This window comes from Dendrobates tinctorius, unplaced genomic scaffold, assembly GCF_039654945.1.
Source record: "Dendrobates tinctorius isolate UK_male_01 unplaced genomic scaffold, ASM3965494v1 ptg000138l, whole genome shotgun sequence".
NCBI classification, from domain to species: Eukaryota; Metazoa; Chordata; class Amphibia; order Anura; family Dendrobatidae; genus Dendrobates; species Dendrobates tinctorius.
The window spans coordinates 21,624,466-21,648,005 of NW_027361806.1; the positions used below are offsets into that span (position 1 = coordinate 21,624,466).

Here is a 23,540-nt window from a genome sequence, read left to right on the forward strand (position 1 = left end):
CGTGACACAATGTGTAGGGTATAACAGAAACGAACAATTAGTAAAATTAGTGCATGGACCATGAAGGTAACAATGTGACCAGTATGGGGGGGGGGGGGGGTCGAGCACTGGGTATTCGATTCCCTTCACTATGGATGGAGGGTCCCAAGAAGGCTTGGACAAGGCTGAAAAGTCATGAAAAGTTTACGAATGGAAAACAAAACGCCAAACGACAAAAATGTATTCTTTACTTAAGGTCCTTTTTTATTTCATGTGTACACAAATAGAGAAAAGAACAAAAATAAGCAAATATGAAAATCCTAAGCGTGAGTTCAACAGCAGCGGCACCGGATATCCGTGCCTACCAGTGCACGGAGGGCCCGATTCTGGCAGAGTGAAGAACACAAATGTGCAACTGCGCTCTTTTTTACTACACAAGATTGTCCTGGAAAAATTGTCATTGTTGTTAAATAAGGAAATGTTGTATTACATGCTGGTAATCCAAATAAAAGACTTCTATGTAGTATATCATGGAGAAGTGAAGTCCGTCCGCCTGGGTCTGCCCTGTCTCATATGGGGTCACTTCTCTTTGATGTCCATATGGGCAGGGGTTGTACGGAGACCAGCCTTTCAGGTCACTTACTACATACAGTTCTAACTAGTTGTAGGCACTGAACAATACTTTATCCATAGGAAGCAAGAAATCACAACTTACCACCTGATCCAATCTTAGCTGTGAACTCCGCTCTATTTAAATTTCCTCATGAAGAAAGTCGCCCGAAATACAAATTAATGTCTTTTATTTTTGTGGTTTGTATTTGTTTTTGTGTTTTTTTGTGGTTTGTTTTTGTGGTTTTTTGTGGTTTGTATTTGTATTTGTACAGCCAAATCAGATCTCACACTTTGCACTGATGGGGGGCAGTACCCCGAAACACAGTGTCTGCAAATGGAGATTCTGGTTTGGCTTCTATCCTAAGTCATGTAACTAGGCTCGCTAAAGGGTCAACATTGACTTTTAGGATTGCTACCTCCAATAGGTGGCACTAGAGTTCTAGTCCTCTTCCTCTCTGAAGAGACAATTTGCATAATTAGCATATTTGTTAAACTGAAATACAAGTTTCTTCATATGCCACACACACACACACAAAAAAAAAAAAAAGTTTAATTTCCTTCTGCAATTACAAGCCATTTGCAATTTAAATACTTTATAATCAGGCAATGCTTTAAAAAAAAGGACCTCACATCGTGAAGAAATATTATAGTGCTCCATAATATATATATATTATTATGCTTAATGTAATCTTATTACGAGGTTCTCTTGGAAGTAGGAATAATCACCAGGAGAGTTTTGTTTGTGGTTTTTTTTTTAACCTATTATCAAAATGATGAAAAGTTTGCATCTAAAATAAAAAAGTATTATATATATATATATATATATATATACACACACACATACTTTTTTAAATGTTTTATAAAGTTTTATACACAGATACAAATACATATATTCATACACACTTTATGTTCTATAAGGTGCTTCTATCATTTTAAGACCATTTAATACTAATATATATTTATGTTTTTATGTAATTTTTTTGGTAGTATTTATGGTCTTAAAAAAATACATTTTTCAAAACAAAAAAATACAACTCTTCCGCTAGCACCATGCCTCCCCATATACCTTATACAGTAACCTTAGCTTGAGCCGTTTTCAGTTCATTCACTAAATTTCCTTGATTCTTCCTGATAATCATTGTATTCCCCTGTCTCTCTTCATTTGGCAGCAGATGCCCTGGCAGAAAGCCTAAAACACAGTGAGTGACAAATCACTACCAGATGAGGGAGCGGACCGCGCTCTGCATCCACTATTTCCTCTCACTGAAGGCCCCAATAAAATTACTGCGACATTTCAGAATTTCAATTGGGTTCATCTTTTCTTCAAAGCTGTCCCGTCTACAGTCCGGCGCGAGATCGCAGCTACACTCCCAGAGACGGGACGTTTACTTTCATCACACGCTGGAATAAAAGATTTTGAGAGAGACAATACTTGGGCACCGAAAAAAAAACCAAAACGCATCTCCGCCCAGACACAAAAAAATGAATGATGCAATTATTTTCTAAAGTTTTTTTTAGTACTTTTTTCGTGTTATTTTCAAGCTGTGCGCAGTCATTCTATCATCCATATACTTTATCGCACAATTGTATTTTCACGCATTTGCACGACTTTAGGACTTTAGAATCAAGGCATCGTTACAATACCCGCTATTTTCATTTTTGATATATACAGTATGTCTTTGTACTTTACAGCGGTCATTGATGACTTTCTTTTTCAAATAATTTTATTAACATTTTTATCATAACAATGGTACATGATAAAAGGTAAAGGCATAAGGTCAGATTTAGTATGTATAAGACGATATACACGTTTAAGGGAACAATACATTGGGAAATATGGGGAAGGGAAAAGGAAAGGGCAGTACACCTAACAGCAGTGTTTATAAACCTGGAAATGCATTTAATGATTACAGTAGTTTCATTGATGACTTTCAAAAGATTAAAAATGTAATTCGAGAAAAAAAAAAGCATCATATTGTAGTATTAGTCTATACTAACATACATTTGTATTAGGGTATGTGCACACACTGCAGATTCACCTGTGGGTTTTTTCCCGCGGAACCGCAGGTAAAGTGACCTGCGGTTTTGCTGCGGTTTGGCCCTGCGGTTTCATACCTCTACTATGTTAAAGGTGTGAAACTGCAGCAGAATCCGCAGAAATAATTGACATGCTGCAGAAAAAAAACCGCGCTGAAAAAAACGCAGCGTGTGCACTGCGGTTTTGAAAACCCATAGGCTAACATGGTAAAGTACCATGTCTGCGGAACTGCTGCAGTTCCGCAGGGCCAAAACCGCAGTGGAACCGCAGCAAAAACCGCAGCGTGTGCACATAGCCTTAGGGTTTAGGGTTTGTGCAGACATTAAGTATTAGATGCAGAAATTTCGGTACCAAATACCTAACATGTGCACATTCCCTAAACCCTAATACAAGTGTATGTTAGTGTCTCTTAGCAGGAGAAATGTTGTGGAAAACAGGCGCATTTTTTTAATGCATATTTTTCCCATTCATTACTAGGAGTGAAATCTGCAGCAAAAACTTTAAGTCTAAGTTCACACAATGAGTTTTTGGTGAGGTTTTGACACTGCATTTTTTATTTATCTTTTTTTAGAGGGAAGTAACCCATTTTATTTTAATGATTGCAGAAAATCTGCAACATCAAAAAACCCACGAAAAGCTCATCGGGGGAACGTAGCGTAAAAGAATTGACGCTGTAGATTTAAATCTGCACCAAATCTGCAAGTCACAAATAAGCAACGTGTGCACGAGACTGAAGGATTCTCATTCACTTTTCTGGTATCAGGAAAGCCTTCAAGCTTTGCGACAAATCTGCCCAGAAAAAAAAACCGCAACAAAACTGTGGCAAATTTGCAATGTGTACACAGGTCCTTATAGTTACAATATTATACAGAATATTAGGGTCTTTAAAAATTTTTTTTTTTTTCGGCTGGAGAGAGAATAATAGAGGGCGCTGAGCCTCATGGGTGCTCACTAACTTTCTTACGTTTATCCAAGATCCATTTTTAATCAAAAATTATATTTAAAAAATTAAAACATTATTTATAGGCTTACATCTTTGTTTTAAATAAACAATTTTTAATTTTATTTTATTAAATAATTTCTTTGCTATACATTGTGTATGTAAATTAGTGATTTGCTCATGACAATCATCATCACATAGAGAATTCAACCTGATACCTCAGAGTATATTGAAGACACATGGATAAATAAGAACCTATCGCAACCATAGAACACAACGTAAGCAAAAGCTCCAAAAAAATGCGACAAGAAAAAGGTCCAAATAATATGCAATAAAATATTAATTTATTAATGTCAATAGATTAATACAAAATACGACAGATGACAAGGAGGGGAAAAGGGGACAATGAATTGTGTCACATCCAAAACTGCATGGGTAAAACATAAAGGTGCTGGATGTGGAAGACCTAACTGGCTATGATACTAACAGAGACATAGTGATAAACATGGATCAACCATAACCTCAGAATGAACAAACAAAATCAATACAGGCACCCCCTGATGAAGGACTGAACCTCCGAAACGCGCGTCGGGGTGGTGCTTGGATACTGGCAGCCGCTGGCAGTCGCCCCTCAGGTATACTAGGTTCATTTTCATTCTCATTATGGCGCTCACTTTTGGCCACTTAGGATCTCGTTTATTACATGGAGTGAGTGACCTGTATTGATTTTGTTTGTTCATTCTGAGGTTATGGTTGATCCATATTTATCACTATGTCTCTATTAGTATCATAGCCAGTTAGGTCTTCCACATCCAGCACCTTTTTGTTTTACCCATGCAGTTTTGGATGTGACAAAATTCATTGTCCCCTTTTCCCTTCCTTGTCATCTGTCGTATTTTGTATTAATCTATTGATATTAATAAATTCATATTTTATTACATATTATTTGGACCTTTTTCTTGTCGCATTTTTTTTTTGGAGCTTTTGCTCCCGTTGTATTGTGTATGTAAAGCAGTATTCTAGAGGGGGTTTTTTTCCAACATAGTTCGGTGTAATAATGCAATTAGCAGATTTTCTCCAATTGAAAAATCCAAAAGTATACCCCAAAAAACGACTAAATGACAATTGTAAATGCCCACGTGGTCCTCTCTTTTTGGTACTTAACAATTACAAAGTTTGATGTAGTTTTTTTGGGGGGGGTAATTTGCAAATCTATAAACAGCATGCAAGGAGCAATGTGAACTCTTATAAGTGCATCTGTTTGGTGCTCAGAGTCCTGGAAGATTAATGTAATGCAAAAATAAATGTTCTCAACCCCTGCTCCGTATAGTCTGCATAATTCCATTCTGATTGAGTCAAACTTCAATTTCAGGCCACCCATGTTTGGAATGGAGCTCATTACGCAGAAAATTCCAGGTCTATACTGCAGTTTCCTTTCCCCAAGTGCTGAGTAGTACAGTAAATACATATAAGTGCACCGACAGATTCACAGGCAAACAGAGGAAAGTACAAAGGCAGCAAAGTCATCGGACTCGAAGATGGAGCTAGAGCGGACATCAAAGGTTCCAGTCTAGACAACACTTTCCTGTTCAAAAAAAAAAAAGAAAAAATTGCATGCAATCTCTTTGTATAGGCAATGCAGGGAGAAAAGCGGCCTGTCAAACCTCATTGACCGTTCGTTAGGATACAGGCTAATTTCTCCTGATAATGTCACCGGGGAGGAAATCCCATAGACTAAACCCATTATAGTCCCAAGGGAATTTTTATATATATTTTATATATCTTACAAGGAAGTCTAAAAGTAATTGAAAAAAAAAAAAAAGTTGCAGAAATTAGATAAAAATTAGTTTTTGTTAACAGCAATAATAGATGTGCGGAGTATAATATTAACGGTGATAATGGAGATGATTATTTTTAATAAGTTATGAATTGATATATAGAATGCAAAATCTGCAAGTATTTGTGGGGATTTCTAACGGGAAAAACCCTCAGGTAAAAGAAGGTATATGTTATTTGTTATCTCTTGTTTATGATTTTAGCAATAAAATTGGTTCAGAAGACTCTGATCTTCATAAGAGGAAAAAAAAATATGAAAGCAAAATTAAATAAAACAAAGATTTCAATTCAGTCTCATGTTAACAAAAATGGAGGATGAATGTGGTCGTTTTATTTTAATCCTTATTTTTTGGGGACCCTTTTTTTCAAAATTTTATTTTTTTTCTTAAACACATTTTGGCTTTCGGGTCACACTCTGCTGTATAAAATAATTCACTTTTGCACAAGGTACAGTCTGCCGTAGCGCAATAGCTTCACTATTGTATTATTTAGCATGCATCGGTTTACATAACATTATGCACTAAAATGTCAAACATTTGGTAGCATTCAACAATGAATAAATATGCCCCGTTGTCTTTCCTGTGGGTCACACATCCTTCTTCTCAAGCAGCTCGCTTAAAATAAGAAGCTAAAAATACAAAAAGACCAACATATCTAAAGCTCGAATATTCTCTCGTAGCGTGCCGATACCGGCACTTCTATCATTGGACTTAAAATCCATTTTAAAGCAATGTATTTGGCAATTTTTAGAAGAATTGACAGGTGTCTTATCTTGTGGCAATAGTAAAGAGCAGCTACAAAGAATATATCTTCATGGAGGATCACACTTAATAATGCATTACACATACATAATAATAATAAATTAAATAACTGTGTAATTCTTCATTTCTCCTGTGGGGGTGCTGCAAGGAAAATAAACACTTCCTGCTTGGTACCGTCACAGATTATAACCGATTGCTGGAAGTTACAGAAGTGTTAAGGTCCCGTTACATTTAGCGATGCACCAGTGATCCCGACAACGATACGACCCGGTCAGGATTGCTGGTGCATCGCTAAATGGTCGCTAGTGAGCTGCCAAACAGGCAGATCTCACCAGCGATGCAGCAGCGGTCGGTGGTCGTTACTTACCTGTCAGATGGCAGCTCTGGTGACGACTTCCTCCCGCGTCCATGGAGTCGCTCGTTGGCGCCAACAGGAAGACGACGACGAGAAATGGACCAGGCCGATCTCGCGCGATCAACGATATCTAGCAGGGAGCCTGGTCGGAGGTAAGTGTCACATGTAGCGAGATCGCTAGCGATATCGGTGCTGCGTCACAAAATCAGTGACGCTTTAGCAATATCGCTAGCGATCTTGCTATGTGTGAAGGGGGATTTATGCCAGGTTCTCAATTTATTTTTTACCAAGAAAAATTTTATTTAAGGCCAACCAAGACATTCTCATGTAGACACAATGTCTTCCTCCCACAGTCCAAAAACACATAATTGACATCACATAAAATTGATCCTACAGGATTGCATTTATATTGTGTGTTCCATTGGCAAAAGGAGGACCAGATAATCCATGTACTACGCTGTGGAATATGTTGGCGCTATAAGCAACTGAAAATAAATAAATTGAGCCGGCTGACATTACACTAAGCCATTTTAGTCTCCTCTCTTCCAATATGGTAAATCTAAGGTATTTAAAAAAAAAAAAAGAATGAGTCAGTGGAAAGAAAATATTTCTAAAGGGTGAAAAAAAAAAAACTCAACCCAAAGATGTCAAGTGATCTTAAAGTGCAAGCACGGAGCGTGGATGGAGATGTGGAAGAATTCGAGAGACAGACAACTTCAAGGAGACCAACTCCAGCCCTCCAGGTGTCCAAATCGTAGAGAGTCATGACTAAGACAAACAATTACACACTACACTACACACCCTGGAACGGCAGATAGAATTAGCATACCAGTTGATGCTGATCCAACTATAACACAAATCTATCAAACCAAGAAGCTCCGTGTTACACACAAGGACAAGTGACACACTCCAATGAATGGATCCATTGAAAGTAAAAACATTATAGTTCCTATACGAGGCTCCCAGGGACCTCAAACGTCAGCGCTCAGCCGGAGTATCATCACATAAGCAACAGAGCAAGTTCTAATCATTCCCTCGACACACGTAGAATCTTCCACTGGAGGGAATGTTAAATCATCGAAGAGCACATGGCAACTGGAAGAACCGTTAAGAAAACAGCAAAGAAAGTAAACCCTTACGACATGGATGCTTTCCCACCACAAACTATTAGCTTTTTCTTATATAAAAGGTTGCCTGAATTACCAGGTTCAGACTGAGGTTCTTTGGAATCACCAGAGGAAATTATCCTGAGGTCCATGACATATACTGATCATCAGTAAGGTGTCAGCTTGTGTGTCAATCATCCCGTAGGAAAAAGACCCAAGGAGCTCCAATGTCATCAACAAATTGGGTTGCCTTTTTCTTTAAGCCTTGTGTCTTGCTCCCGACCTAGGATTCCGGTCTTGGTTGTGTGGAAGACTTACATGCAAATGTCCAGACTGTCCAGAATTATGCATAAGCCACACATTTAATATAAGACTTACTTAGTTTTTTGGGTTTTTTAGTAGAGCAATCGATTGGATAAGCAATTACCAGTATTCTTGTCATGATCCAGGACGGGGTTTCGCTTTGGCCCGTCCTGGTCAGACAGGGGGTTAATTGTTTCTGCCTCTCTCTGGCAGAGGGTGGCTATTTAATGCTCACTGGACCTAGGTCCGGTGTCAGTTATACTCCTGCCCTCGGCTGAGTTAGTTGACCTCTTGTGTATGTGTGCCTTGTGCCTGATAACTTGTTGCTTGTTTGGTTTTGATCCGGTTCTGTCCCTGTTACGAGTTCTGCTTGTCCCTCTTGTACCGCACAGCCCTCTTGTGTATGACTCTCTGCTTGTGACTTGACTATTCTCTGCTCATCCCTTTTGTACTGCACCGCCCTCTCGTGTATGACCTCTGCTTGTCTGACCTGCGTTTTCCTCTCCTCTACTACAGTATTCCTGCAGTAGGTACATTACATCATCTGCAGTAGTAGGACGCCAAGCCCCGCCCCCTGCAGTCACATGATCGTAGGTCCTGGTACTCCTTACTATTTTCTGTGCCTCAGGTCCTGTCTGCTTAAACCTTCACTACCGTATTGGGCCCCGTGCTCTCCCGCAGTGTGGGTAAGTCACCCTGCTCAGCCATGGCAGTTGCCGACGCAGACAAGATCTTGACAATTCTCTTGTGATACAGTATCAACGGGCTTGAACTCAACCAGACAATGTATTTACGAAGGTTTCTTCAAGCTTCAACTGTGGTTTCCATTCACAGACCAAAAATATAGTTCTTGAGCCGTTGTACGAGCGTGCAAGTGGGTTAAAAGTAAAACTAGATGGTAAGGTCCACCGAGAACCAAGGCCAAATAAGCATAGTGAAATAGTAATATTACTAAGGTAAGTTGACTTTTAAGCCCAATTTTACAGATTACATATGGGGAAAAAAAAAATCTACAGAAAAAGTTGCGCAAATTTGAGAAAACATTGTATTAATCATTCACGGATTGTAACGATTTCCTGCCCAAAAGTGCGCCGATTGAAAAGTCTATTGGCATTTGTTTACAAGTCTTCGCAAGGAATAATGCAAATTGCATCGATAGTAGTTTGTCCCAATACAATCATCGGATTCTGATATCGTTTGCATATTGCCGATAGCACATCCCATGGTTAATAAGGGAGTTGTACTTTCGACAATCATGATTTTTGGGCTTGTGTAGAAAATTAGAAAAAATAAATTTTCATATTGACTTTATTCACATTCTGCTAAAAACAGAAGACAAGATTCTTGAATTAATATCTAATAGATATATAAGGTCACTTTGGACTGAGACTAGTTCATCTTGCCACAATTGAAGAGCCTTGTTGTGTCGATAGACTGAAGTCCCAGAAATGAGACCCCCCACTTATCAGACATTCATCTATTAATTGTTACAATTATTGCTCGTCAATAATACATTGTAATCAGGTTTGTTTTTACATTACAATTAAACCACAGCAGCAGATAACACAATTATTGTAAAAAGTAATTAAACCGATATAACCATGATTTGGTCTAATCTTTTTTTTCTATATGTGGTTTTCCTTTCCCCAAATATTCCTCAAGTTTTTAACTGGAACCACAAAATTGAAATATGGTTACACATTACTCCACCAGAAACCAGACACATGAAACGACTTCTGTGATCTCAGGCACTTGTAGACGTTTGGATGTTTGTTTTGAATGTTCCTTTTCTACACAGATTGTGTGGGATAAAAGCAAAACTTGCATCCGATTTTTATCCGTTCCATTGTCACACTTCCAAGTTTGTAGGGGAAATGTGTTAACCAAAAGCATCAAAAGCAAAAAGCTCCATAATAAGTGCCTCGGATCTGTGACGTTTTTGCCTTTGAACGTTTTCAAATGGCTGGAACCCCTTGTTTAGCTTTCACCAGTGTCTTATTGTTTGTGTATTTTTAATCTTTGAAGGACAATCTACAGAACCCCACAAGGAAGATATTAGTCAACACTTCTCCAAACTCAGATCCATTAAGCTTGCTAAGTACTTGCTACAATTCATCCTCTTTGATTGAAATCTCAAACTTAAATGGAAATTGGTGGCTGCAGATAACGTGCTTCTAGTAGACAGGACTCTTCGAGTCTTGCTCCGACTTCTACTTCCTACATCCTGGTTGATACTATCATTGCATTTTCATCACCCATGAGCGGCTCCCAGTCTTATTTCCTGGTGCTTCGTAGTAAGCTACAACTGGCTATTTGAAAGAACACAAACTTGAGAGAGAGCAAAAACTTCAAACAAACATTTCTACTTTTGAAATTAAAAATTTGGGAACTGACTCAAAAAGGAGAAAAGCTAGTTCTACTTCACCTCAGATTGGATGGGACTTGAGATTTATGAATACCCATCAACCCGTCTGGGGCTGCCCTGTAATAGAAGAAGAGAGTGGGCAGCCTCAGACTAGTGATTTTTAAAAATAAAACTCATCAGCAAAAGTGGCCAGAAGGGTCCTTAAAGCTCCCAAAAAGGACTCGACTTTCTAACAAAAGTTTGGATCAAACTTCCAGATTGTTGGATCCTTGACATGCAACCCTCCATGGTCTTCCTCGCTGTTAAAGAGCGAGATCTTGCACTTTGCACTAACCAGGCACTACTATCGATTATGCTTGCTCATATAGCGCCATTATATTCCAGAGTGCTTTACAGACATTATCTTCATTGTCCTCATTGGGGCTCACAATCTAAGTTCCCCATCTCTATGTCATTAGAGTGTGGGAGGAAACCAGAGAACCAGTAATAAACCCACACAAACACGGAGAACATACAAATTCCTTGCAGATATTGTCCTTGGTGGGATTTGAACCCAGCATTGCAAAGCAATAGTGCTAACCACTGAGCCACCGTGCTGGCCTACACTTCTACACACTTTACCAAGCGCTTAACAAATGATAACCGTTCTAATGATGTTCCCGTTCATTAAGCAGTTAGTAGAGAATCCAGAAGCACTGGGCTAATACAAAGAGCGAGATATCGCAATAACACATGAGATCTGACACATTCGCAGCAGGGAGGACAGCTATGTATTTCAGAATCCCACAATCCAGAAATTTGCACCCAACAAGGTCAGGTCGTTTAGGAGGTTATTATGAACCCTCTTGGCAACTTTTGCTGAAGAGTGTTATTTTGAAATATCACCAGTCTGCGACTGCCCTCTTGAATATAAAGGGAGACTCCAGACTGGTTGGAGTTGGAAAGGTTTTGTTACGGACATGTAATATGCAACTTGGGCATTCCTGAAGGAATTTGTTCCCAAGGGCCCGAGCTATTTGTCACGCAGCACCCATTGTCAAGACTAAACAAATTAGACGGAATCATCTTTTGACACATTTAAATCAAGACTCAAACTGCACCTATTGAGTTTGGGATTTGAGGAATCAGAAACAGAGAAACTTCCTTCCTATCCTGCTTTGTCCACTTTTGGCTTTTGCTCAAAAAAACCTTATGTATCACCAGATGAGGTGGATGCTTGAATCCCTCGGGTCTAGATGAACATCTGTTACGCAACACAGACAAGCGTCACAATTACAAAAATGGTAAATCCGAAGCTCTTGTGGCTAGGCAGCAACAGGGGAAGCAAAAATGGAACAACTAGAACCAATGAAGCAGAGTTGAAATTCAGAAGGAAGTAGGGTAGACTCAGCAATGTAGTTGACCTGAGATTTCAGCATAGTCAAAACTAAAGCAGTGTTGATTCAGCTGCAAAGCCAAGTTTGTCACAGAGTCCAGCCAAACCTAGCAGAGTGGTATAGTAGAGCAGAGTAAAGCGGAGTTTGTCACAGGGTCTGGGCAGAACGGGCACATTTGGACAATAGAGTCGAATTAGCAGTAGAGCCGTGCTTGACACGGTACCCATGAAAGAACTGAACATTGGAGCTGCAGAGTCTTAACAATTTAACAGAGCTGGGTTTGTTACAGGGTTCTTTTGGTGCAGAAAGGCATTCCAGGTGCTTAAATAGTGGACAAGTGACAGCAGAGTAAAGGAGTCGGCACACAGAGGTGTCAGGGATGAAGTGAACTGTAAATAGTGATGCCAAACTAACGTAGCAGAGCTGGAGCAGTGGAGTTATTCCAGTGGAGACCAATTAAGTAGAGCTGGACAACAGTACTGAAGTAGTGGAGACTTGGATGTAGCAGAGCTGAGCAGCGATACTGATGAAGCAGAGATGTGTAAGGGCAGGAAGGTGACCTGTGACCTAAGCCTTGTTAGATGACCCAGCCATATGATGTCAACTGAGCCTGCTGCACACATGGGATGGTCAGGAGAGAGGAGAGATGCAGTGTTCAGCCCAGGAACCAGCACATGTCAGAAGCATTTAGTAGGTGGAGTGCTGTTTCTTTATTTATGCTATTTAATAGATATTTCGAGCAATTTTTGCATTTTGCCCAACAAAGTGATGTGACTGAACAGAAGGGACATGGCATCTGAAAAAGAAAAAAAAAAACAAAAACAAAACAGTGGCTTTAATGTGCCAATTTGTCCCAAAATTTTGGTGCAAGAAATGGACAAATAGTCAGTAAAGAGGTGGTATAATATACAGTAGGCAAAAAGGGTCTAAGGGTACGTGCCCACGATCAGGGATCGCTGCGGTTTTGACGCTACTTATTTATGCAGCATCAAAACCACAGCGGCCAGATGTTACAGCATAGTGGAAGAGATTTCTAGAAATCCCATCTCCACTATGTCCGTGTTCATCTGTGCCTGCGTCTCACCCGCGGAGACTGACATGTGGCACGTCTTTCTTGTCAGCGTCTCCACAAGAGAAACGTCATCAATAGAATGTATTGAATGCGGGTGAATGCGGTAAATGCGGGTTTATCTGCGTTTAATAGATTGCAGCATGTAGGATGCAGCAAAAATACTCTGCCTACAAAGCCCCGCTAGTTCCGGATCGTGGGCACATACCCTAAGGTGTCTGCCTTTATGACATCTGCGTTTTCAGACTGTCAGATTTTTCACACTCTAAATATTGGACTGGATTAGTAAATCTTCCACGCTGTGCGCGGTACCACCCATCAGGGGATTTTACTTTTTTTTCTACTGCTATGTTTTCCGCAGTGTGAACGATGGTGCTAATTCCTGTGTAAACCAGGTAAAGGAACCATGATGTTGATCCAGTGCATCTCTAGACAAACAGACGAGGGACGCCAAGTTCAACATCGTTCAGGATGTGTATTCAGAGCAACCTATAAGGAGCACGATGGGGCACAACATATAGAGATGGTGTCGCCAGCAATGAGGGCACTGCACGGGGTCTGCATCCGGCAAGTCAAGATGAAATGACGAGTTCCCGGGGCATCTCACAACCCGAGGGACCGTCCTCCGAGGATACAGTCTGTAAATGACCTGCTACATCGTGGAAGATTGTGTGAATTATACTCATTGTAGTTTGTAAGCGCTGACGAGCAGGGTCGTTAATATTTTCACTTTAATTATAGTATTACCTTTGACTATGTTACGAATGACTGTTGCACATGAACCTCTGAATTGTGGCGCACTTCGGAATATGTTGGCGCTATATAAAAAATATTATTATTATTCAAGACCTTATGCAGGATTAGGCCCACATCAAAGAGGTCATTCCTTATCGGAGAGAGTGGACTGTATGCTGCTGGAGGCTAGATAGGCAGGACTATGACAGTAACAGCAGAGGAAATAGTGGACAGAATGGTTCTGTGCCGTGATTTAGGATCATTTCATGTGAAACTTTGGGATCTTCTTCCTTTGTCCATAATATGGATGATAAACTGCATCCTCCAGGGGCGGACATACCAGTGGTGCAGCCGCATTAGGGCACAAGAAGGAAGGTGGCCCACCCAGCTCCAAAGCAGGTGAAATTGTGCATTGTGATGAGCCATTGGACTGTAGAGGGTCCATACATTGTTCTTGCACAGGGCGGTCTCTTCAGGCCGTGTCCGTTCCAGGCGTCCGCCATTTGGCCATCTGAAGGTGACCCTTATTGGGTGCATTTCCCGATTGTCATATTACTGCACGGATGAATCTCAGTAGATAGTTCTCACATTTCAGGCTCAGGGTGGGAAACAGGTCCCTCCGGCAGCTGCTCTCCTGTGTGGTAAAGAGCAGACATCACCCAGCGCAGAGGGCTCCAGAAACAATGGGAGAAGCTGTCAAGGTAGCGTGGCAGTCTTAAAGGAATATGACAAAATGTTAGTGACCCTCAGATTGTTGTGTTTGGCCGGGACAGGCAAAGCAGTCAGAGTTAATGGAATGAGGAGAGCGTACAGTGTCTACGGCTGGTGGAGGGGATGAGGGGCCGCACAATGCAGACCTACAGCAGCCGATACCTACAGGGCGCAGGAGACTCAAGTGCCGGGACGGTTGTTGATTTTTAGGCATGAGGGTGTACTTTTCTTTGAGGCTTTCCATAGATCACCTTGATCTAGAACTTGTGGGGTGGATTTACTAAGAATAGGACTGAACTCGCGGGCAGGGTCCTCTCTCTCCTCCTGTTCCAGTTATGACTTGTATTGTTTAACATTATTGTACTTGTTTTTATTATGTATACCCCTCCTTACATGTAAAGCGCCATGGAATAAATGGCGCTATAACAATAAATAATAATAATAATAATAATTCTGTCAAAAATGGTTGAAATAAAAAAGTTTGCAATATTTATATGTTTTTAGTTTTTTTTAGTTTTTTTTTTAAATAGACATATGTTGAGTGCTTATTTTTCAGTTCAAAATATTGGTGTAAATGTGTCCAATAGAGATGAGCGAATCAATGCAATAGGAATACAATTTGCTATGAAATTCCCCAAAAATTAGATTTTTAACAACTCAGATTTTTTGTTTAGGGGGATTACAGCTGGCTAAAATGATCCTCAGAATCAAAACAGCTGCCGGACCACAGCCCAGCAAACCTTCCACCTGCCAACAGAAAGGTCTTTTTTTTTGTATTATTTGTTGGGACTCAAAAGAAAAATCTGAACTTTGTAAAAAAAAAAAAAAAAAAAAATATCAAAAATATTTTGCTTGTGTGTTTATTGACAGACTTATGTGATGGCTTGTTTTTTTTCTGAGCAAAGGTATAGTTATAGATACCACTTTGAGGTACATATGAAAGCTTATAGCCCGCTGTTTTGCAGTTTTTAAGTAGGTGTGGTGCCCCCCCCAAAAAAAAAAAAAAAAATTAAGAAAATTGGGCATTCTAACCTTATAGATTCAATAATTTTATATTTTGATAGATGAGACTTTTTCAGATGAAGTAATGGCAAATATGTTTTATTTCTACTCAATTTCTTTATTTTTGGATGGGAAAAGGGGGATGATTCCAACTTTTATATTGATAAAAACTTGATATTTTTCATTTTATTTTTTAGTCCCCCTAGGAGTCTAGTGACTGATTGCTTGTTCTATCTAGCGATTATTCTGTATTACAGGATATAGTAAAAATCACGGACTCCTACGAGGCCTTGCCCTTGGCTGGACTTCGCAGGAGTACCAAGATGGTGGTGATGGGGCCCTTCTGCAGGCCCATGGCAACCAAACGACACACTATAATGGAGTTGAAGAGCAATGAGGAGTGTTGATGCTTCATCACTCCATGACGGATATATACTTTTTTGAGCGTGTAGAGGTTAATATAACAATCATTTTTTGCTATGCCTGCTGTATTTTTTTAATAAAAAATAATAATAAAAAAAGGTATGTATTCAAACAATCATTTTGAGGTTAAATCAGGAATGAGGCCTTATTGCCACCATAGCAACCAATCAGATCTTAGCTTACAGTTTTCCAGGGCAGGTTATAAAATGAAAGCGAAGCTCTGATTGGTTGCTATGCTCAACAAGCAGTTTTCCAGTTTTGAAAAATGAGGCCTTTGTTTACCTGACGCTCCATCTTGTAACATGACGGCCTCAGTCACGTTGCCGGATTGCTGCCCTCTCCACAGGTCGCTGCACAGCGGCTGGACGGTCAGTGTATTGGCAGCTGTGACTCTCTCCTGTTTTCCTTTTTTTGTTCTCCATGATTGATGGCTCCTCTTCTTGTAATTACATATATCCATTACCAGGTGAAAGTCTCTTTAGAGAATTGAGGTTTCCTAAAAATTAAACTTGCCAGAATCCTCACTGGATCATCTGGAGACTTTTCTTCAGGCGTCATCTGGCCCTTGCATGCGGAGGCAGGTACATTACAAGCGCCTCGATCACGAGATCATGTGATCTGTTGGACGTCCGCCATGACACCTCGGTACTGAATATTGTACTGACCAACATGGGCAACACGTCCAAATCGTAGACATTTATTTACACGCTGCAGTTACAGATTTAAAGGGGTTTTCCCCACGAACAAAAAATCATTTTAATCAATAGATCTTGGAATAATAATTTTCACAATTGGATGTGTTTAAATAAAATGCACCTGTGCTGAGATAATCTTATAAAATGTCCTCTGCTGTGTACTGTGTAATGGCTATGTCTGACCGTGCAGAAACATGGACTGATCACACCACATCTCCTGGGCAGGGGAGGAGAAAAAAAAAAGTATACAGACTTTACAGCATGCTTTACAATGCAGTAGATAAGCCCCCGATGTAACCTGAAAGATATGAAAAACGAGTTATATTATACTCACCCAGGAGCAGTCCGGTCCGGGTCCGATGGGTGTCGCGGTCCAGGTCCGGCGCCTCCCATCTTCTAGCGATGATGTCCTCTTCTTGGCTTCCCATCGCGGCTCTGACGCAGGTGTACTGCTCTGCCTTGTTGAGGGCAGAGCAGATAACTGCAGTGTACAAGCGCAAGGAAAGGTCAGAGAGTTCCGGCGCCTGTCCACTGCAGTACTCTGCTTTGCCCTCAACAGGGTAGAGCAGTGCGCCTGCACCGGAGCCGCGATGGGAAGCCAAGAAGAGGACATCATCGCTAGGAGATGGAAGGCACCGGACCGGACCGCGACACCCATCGGACCCGGACCACCCCTGGGTGACTATAATATACGGCAACTTGTTTTTCTTCTCTTTCATGTTACATCGGGGGCTTATCTACAGCATTACAGAATGCTGTAGATAAGCCAGTGATGGCGGTGGCCGCATCTTATATGCGAAAAAATTGGTGACAGATTCCCTTTAAAAACAGGCTGTGATCCGATGCTGTGCTATTTGTATACTCCTTTGCTTCCTCCCCTGCCCAGGAGCTGTGGTATGATCAGACCATGTTCTGGTATGGTCAGACACGACCATTACACAGTACACAGCAGGGGCACATTTATAAGAATATCTCCCCAGCGGAACATTTTATTTTAACACATTCATTTGTGAAAAATATTATTCCAAGCTCTATAGATTAAAATTAACTTATTCTTGAAAAAAAAACCTTTAACTGCATTTCCAGAAAAATGCACTGCTACCGCAATGTGTAGAGTGCCACTGCCGCCTTTATACGCCCATGAATCTCAGTTGTAATCTGGGCTTCATAGGAAATTGTCATTTTTTCTCATTATTGCAGTATATAGATCAAGCGATTGAGTTTCCTATGGGGACTGGAAGGAAAAAAAAAAAAAAAAGGTAATTAATAAATACAGCTTCCCCTGCTTTCCTCATTCAAACATAGAGAAATAAATATTTTTTGCATCATTGCATCTGTAAAAGTCAGATCTATGAAAGTTTAAAGTTAATTAACCCATTTGGTAAACATCTTAAAAGAAAAAAAAAAAAAAGCAATCCGTGTGTCCCAAGATCGTACCAGTAAAACAAACTAAATGCAAAATGTACACAGCTCTATTGGTGGAAAAATAAAAAATTACAGGTCTTGGAAAGTGGTAAAAAACTCCCCCCCCCCCCCCCCAAGTTAATTTTTTTCAGTACATTATAAGGTCAAATTAATTACCAAAACAGAAAAACCCACTTTTAAAAATTGGCTGTGCTGCTGGAAAGAAGTCTTTTGCTGCGATATTCATTAGAAGGATCTTTATTGTCCACTACGTGGTTTTTTTTTAACTTTATAAACAGCATACAAATCTAGCGACTAAACACTCAGACAGGAATGGAGTTGTTGCACCAAACATATTCCAACACCCCCACTCAACAACTACATATCCTGTTAGTCCCATTGCGGTTCTGAAGTCCACAAACATGGCTCTTGATAATGGCTTTGTCATACCATCAGCTATCATCTTGTCAGACTCGCAATAAACAAACTCAAGTACACCACATTCCACTAAGTCACGTAAGTAGTGATGTTTTACATCATTGTGCTTAGTCCTTGCACTAATCTTCTCACTGCTCGCAAGTTTAATACATCCTTGGATGTCCACATAGATAACTGTTAGTTGAGGTGATGGTTTGCCAAAATCTTTCAAACAAATTACTTCTTGACTTGCATAAGCAGCAGACATATATTCTGCTTCTGTAGAAGATAATGCGACTGACACTTGTTTTCTGCCGGACCAAGAAATTGAATTTTCTCCTAACTTGAACAAGTAACCACTTGCTGATTTACGATCACTTGAATCTCCAGCCCAATCTGCATCCACATAACCTCTGAGAGTGAGATCTCCTGATGCAGATATCTTAAGATTTAGCCTTTGAGTTTCTTTAAGATATTGAAGATTTCTCTTAATTGCATTCCAGTCTCTTTGGCGTAGCTTGCTTACACGTCGGCAGAGAATTCCAACTGTGGCTGTGATATCCGGACGAGTTGTGGTTGCTATGTACAGAAGTGCCCCCACTGCTTGTCTGTAACTCTCATTGCTGGGTAGCAGACCTTCTCCTTCCAACTTTAAGTTGGACACATCCATTAGTGTTGACGCACCTTTGGCTTCTAACATTTCAAACTGGTTTAGCATTGTGGAAATTTTAGAACTGTGGTTGAGAAGAAAACTCCCATCTTCCTCTCTCTGTATTTGGATTCCCAAATAAGATGTCACATTTCCAAGGTCCTTAGTCTTAAAGTGATGGTTGAGAATTTGACCTAGCTTTGCAATTTATTTTTAATCTTGATGACACATGATTACATCGTCTACATATAGGAGAACATACATCCACTCCTTTGCTACATTTTTTGTATACAAACATGGATCAGCTTGAGATCTTTTAAATCCTTCTTCCATCAAAACTTTGTTCAATTTTCGAGTTCCAAGCTCTTGCCGACTACTTAAGTCCATAGAGAGATTTTTGCATTTTACAAACAAGGTACTCTTCACCCTTTTTAATATATTCCTCCGGTTGGTTCATGTACAACTCTTCTTTTATGTCACCATGTAGGAAGGCTGTGTTGATGTCAAAATGTCTGTGTTGGAATATGTTTGGTTCAACAACTTTATTCCTGTTTATGAGTGTTTAGTTGCTAGATCTATATGCTGTTTATAAAGTTAGAACAAAAAAAAACTCCCAGAGGCTCACACAGGAAGAGCATGTGACTGTATTTCCCGTTTTCCTATGTCTGTGTATGAGAGAAGCAGCCTGCTGTAGATGATGCACTGATAGAGACACACAAATGATTTATTCCTGATATTTTAAGCATATTGTTCCTGAATAAAGAAGCTCTGTTGTCACACGCTTGGAGAGTATCCTGAATAATCCACTGCCAATGGGTTATGGGCCCAGAGTGACACAGAACCCCAGAGTAACACAGCAACAGAAGCCCAAAGCAAAAGCAGCACAGAGCAACAGAGAAGATGTCCACTAGCAGCAATCCTGTCATGTTGTCAGTGCCAAGCCTCACTAACCAGAACTACCAGTCCTGGAAATTCAAGATGAAGATGCTGCTCTTAAGAGAAGGTACGTGGAAATATACTCAAGAGCAAGAATCTCAATCCCCAAACCCAAATGCCGAAAAGGAAAACACTGAAGCGTGGATAAGCTCTGAAGCCACCAATGAAGACACAGAAGAACCAAGTCAACCTCCATTCAGGAGATCATAAAGGCCAAACAAAGGTATCCCAGCAAGACGCCTTTCTTATATGGTCAGAACACTTCCTGAACCAGAGCCACAGTCATGACAAGATGATAGCTAATGGTTTGACAAAGCCATTATCAAGAGCCAAGTTTGTGGACTTCAGAACCGCAATGGGACTAACAGGATAAGTAGTTGTTGAGTGGGGGTGTTGGAATAGGTTTGGTGCTACAACTCCATTCCTGTCTGAGTGTTTAGTTGATAGATTTGTATGCTGTTTATAAAGTTAGAACCAAAAAAAAAAACCTCTCACAGGCTCACACAGGGAGAGCATGTGACTGTATTTCCCTTGTCTGTGTATGAGAGAAGCAGCCTGCTGTAGATGCTGCACAGATAGAGACACACAAATGATTTATTCCTGATCTATTAGGCTTATCAATCATATATTGCTCCTGTTTATTTCTGAATAAAGAAGCTCTGTGGTCACACGCTTGGAGAGGATCCTGAATAATCCTCTGCCAACACACTGTCATCTGTTGAACTGCAGCTACGGACATTAAAGTTCTGAATGTGGTTTACTTCGCAACTGGAGAAAATATAGCATCATAATCTTCACCATTCTTTTGCGAGTAATCTTGCCTTAAACTGGGGAACTTTACCTTCTGAGTTATATTTGTTTTTGAAAATATCTCTACTTGCTAGGAGTTTGAGCACTCATTGGACCACATACATCTGTATGTATCCGATCCAGAGGCTGTGCAGATCTAGTGGTACTTATTTCAGGAAAAGATTTTCTGGATATTTTCCCTTTAAGACAGCTAGTACACTTCCTCATTTGACTACACTGGTTGATTTCAATACCATTTACAAGTTGAGCTAGCTTCTTTACTGCTTCTGGGTCTCTGTGCCCAAGACGTCTGTGCCATACATGGATACAGTTCTTATGCAGATCTTGTCTAGCACTGTAAAACTCTTTCTTTGCATTTTAGCTGTTAAAATTAATCTTGGATTTTTCCTTCTGCAAGAGTGTGACCCTTCTTTGAGATGATGCAGCTGTTATCTTTAAAAGTAACTATATTTCCCTTTTACAAGAGGTTCTTTACTGACAGAAGATTGCTTTCAAGGCTGGGAACATAGAGAACATCCTTTACAGGGATCTTTCTGCTTTGTGCTGAGGAAACTGCACAGTGGAGGTTGCAGTCTCCTACTCCTTCTGAAGTTATATAGTGACCATTAGCTAAGATGACCTTTTCTGACTTGCTTTCATTAAGGTCAGTGAAGACATTGTTATTTGTCAGATGGCTGCTTGCACCAGAATCTATACACCGTATATGCTTTGCAGATGAGCCTGTACTGGCATTAATTGCAGCTTCAACACATGCAGAATCTTCCTTTACAGCTGTTTTAGTTTCAATAAGTTTTATTTGAAACATCATATGAAAACACAAAAACAATCACCATTCTCCCATGCAAGGGAGCATATATTATTATATTCATAATAACAAATTAGATATACAAGAAAAAGGACAAGACAGGGGTAGGGGAAGGATAGACAGCAGGAGTTCAGGCATATAATGCTTAATATTAATATGAAGAACCAATTTGAAATATCTGTCTCAATTAAACATCCAATGTTTGTTATGAGGTCTGGTAAGGCATTTTCTAGAAGTCATAAACAGTCAAGGAGAAAGCCGAAAGGCCAAGTCTAGTTGTGTATTTGAATGTAATTCTATCCAAGGATTCCAAACCTTGAGAAATAAGTTCCACGTATCAGATCTAGTGGATTCTATCCGCTCCTATAGCATGATGGTATTCATTCTTTTACCAAAGATATCAATAGTGAAGGAGTTTTCCATCTTGCGGCTATATGAATCTTTGTTATACACAAATAATTCACCAATTTATGAAAACTTTTTGAGAACCTCGGCGGTTTAGTACCCAATAAAAAGATATAGGGCTCCAAATCGATTTGTTCCCCGAACATTTGTTCTACCAGACATTTCACTTTCCTCCACAGCTGAGAGACCACTGTACAAGACCACCAGATGTGTTTCATGTCCCCCGATACCCCACACCCTCTGAAACAATCACCCGAGACACTAGGGAACATATGAATTCTCTCTGGTACATAGTAGGATCTATGTAGAACCTTCAAAGAAGTCTCTACCAGTGAAGTTTGATAACTACCTTTAGATAATGTCTCACTACTACGGTACCAGTCATCAATCGACATGACAAATCCTAAATCTTCCTCCCACTGTAACATATAATCAAATTTTCTTTCATCGTAAGGTGGACTAATAGTAGAGTAAATCAAAGAAATCATTCCTTTCCCCAATGGATCGTGTAAGCATTTGTTATCAAAACCCGTTTTCCGGAGAGGAGTTTTTCCTGGGAGAATTTGCTTAGCAAAATGAAATACCTGGCATCATTTCCTTTGCAGGAGGTGTGAATTTTTGAATAAATTCTTATCTGTCCCACAATACATTAAATGGAGAGCAGAGGTGCTTGAGTAGGTAAATCCCCTTAGTCAACCACCATGAAAAGAGTTGTGGTTCCAGCCCTGGTCAGAACATATGGTCCTTTACAGCTGTTTTAACCCTTCGATGACTGTTCTGCTTTTTAAGCTGACTCATTCTTGCTTTCCAAATTCAGCAGTCTGCTTTAAGGTGGCCAGGCTTTTTACAGACAAAACATTCATGAGTTTCTCTTAGATTAGATTGCTCTTATATTTAGGGAAATCCTGTGTCTTTAATGCTGATTGTGGTCTGGATTCATTACTGCTGCTTACATGCTGCGTTTTTCTCTTGAATTCATCCACAAGTTTGCCTTTAACATACTCTAATGTCAGCTCATCATCTGGCCATGCATCTAGTGCAGTCATGAGTGTGTCACAACTTTCTGGAAGACCACTTAATTGAAGTACAGCAACATGAAAATCTTTAATTTCTTCTCCAATACCCCTGAGACGCTCCACAATCTCTAGGGTATTTCTTATATAGTCCTGCATATTCTGTCCATCACTTAGCTTAGACTGATACAGCTTTCTCATGAGATAAAGCTTATTTCTGAGATTTGATCTTTCATGCACTTTCTGTATCTCATCCCACATCTCCTTTGCAGTTGCACACTTGCATATATGCACAATCTGATTATCATCTACACTGGGGGAGATCGTGCTTTGTGCTTTTTGATCCTTCTCTAGCCAATCATCTGGTAATGGATGAGGCACTTGTTTCTGAGTATATTTCTACATGCCTTCTCTTATGAGCAGCATCTTCACCTTGAATTTCCAAGACTGGTAGTTCTGGTTAGTGAGGCTTGGCACTGAGAACTTGACAGGATTGCTGCTAGTGGACATCTTCTCTGTTGCTCTGTGCTGCTTTTTCTCTGGGCTTCTGCTGCTGTGTTACTCTGGGGTTCTGTGTCATTCTGGGCCCATAACTTGTTGGCAGCAGATTATTCAGGATACTCTCCAAGCGAGTGACCACTGAGCTTTTTTATTCAGGAACAAACAGGAACAATTTATGATAAGCTTAATAGATCAGGAATAAATCATTTGTGTGTCTATATCTGTGCAGCATCTACAACAGGCTGCTTCTCTCATACACAGACACAGGAAAACAGGAAATACAGTCACATGGTC

The 23,540-nt window shown here is 40.1% G+C and overlaps 2 long non-coding RNA genes across 2 annotated transcripts in view; both read right to left on the reverse strand.

The window, feature by feature from the left end:
* Positions 1-9,220: 9,220 nt before the first annotated feature.
* On the reverse strand, positions 9,221-16,664 carry LOC141048799 (uncharacterized). The gene is made up of 2 exons (XR_012220153.1): positions 15,894-16,664; positions 9,221-10,239 (listed from the first exon to the last, which is right to left on the reverse strand). It is a non-coding gene; the product is annotated as an uncharacterized lncRNA (long non-coding RNA).
* Positions 16,665-17,313: 649 nt separating this feature from the next.
* LOC141048798 (uncharacterized) overlaps positions 17,314-23,540 on the reverse strand; it is a 28,575-nt gene continuing 22,348 nt past the window's right edge. The window contains exon 4 of the long non-coding RNA XR_012220152.1: positions 17,314-17,540. This is a non-coding gene — a long non-coding RNA (uncharacterized lncRNA). The remainder of the gene's footprint in view (positions 17,541-23,540) is intronic.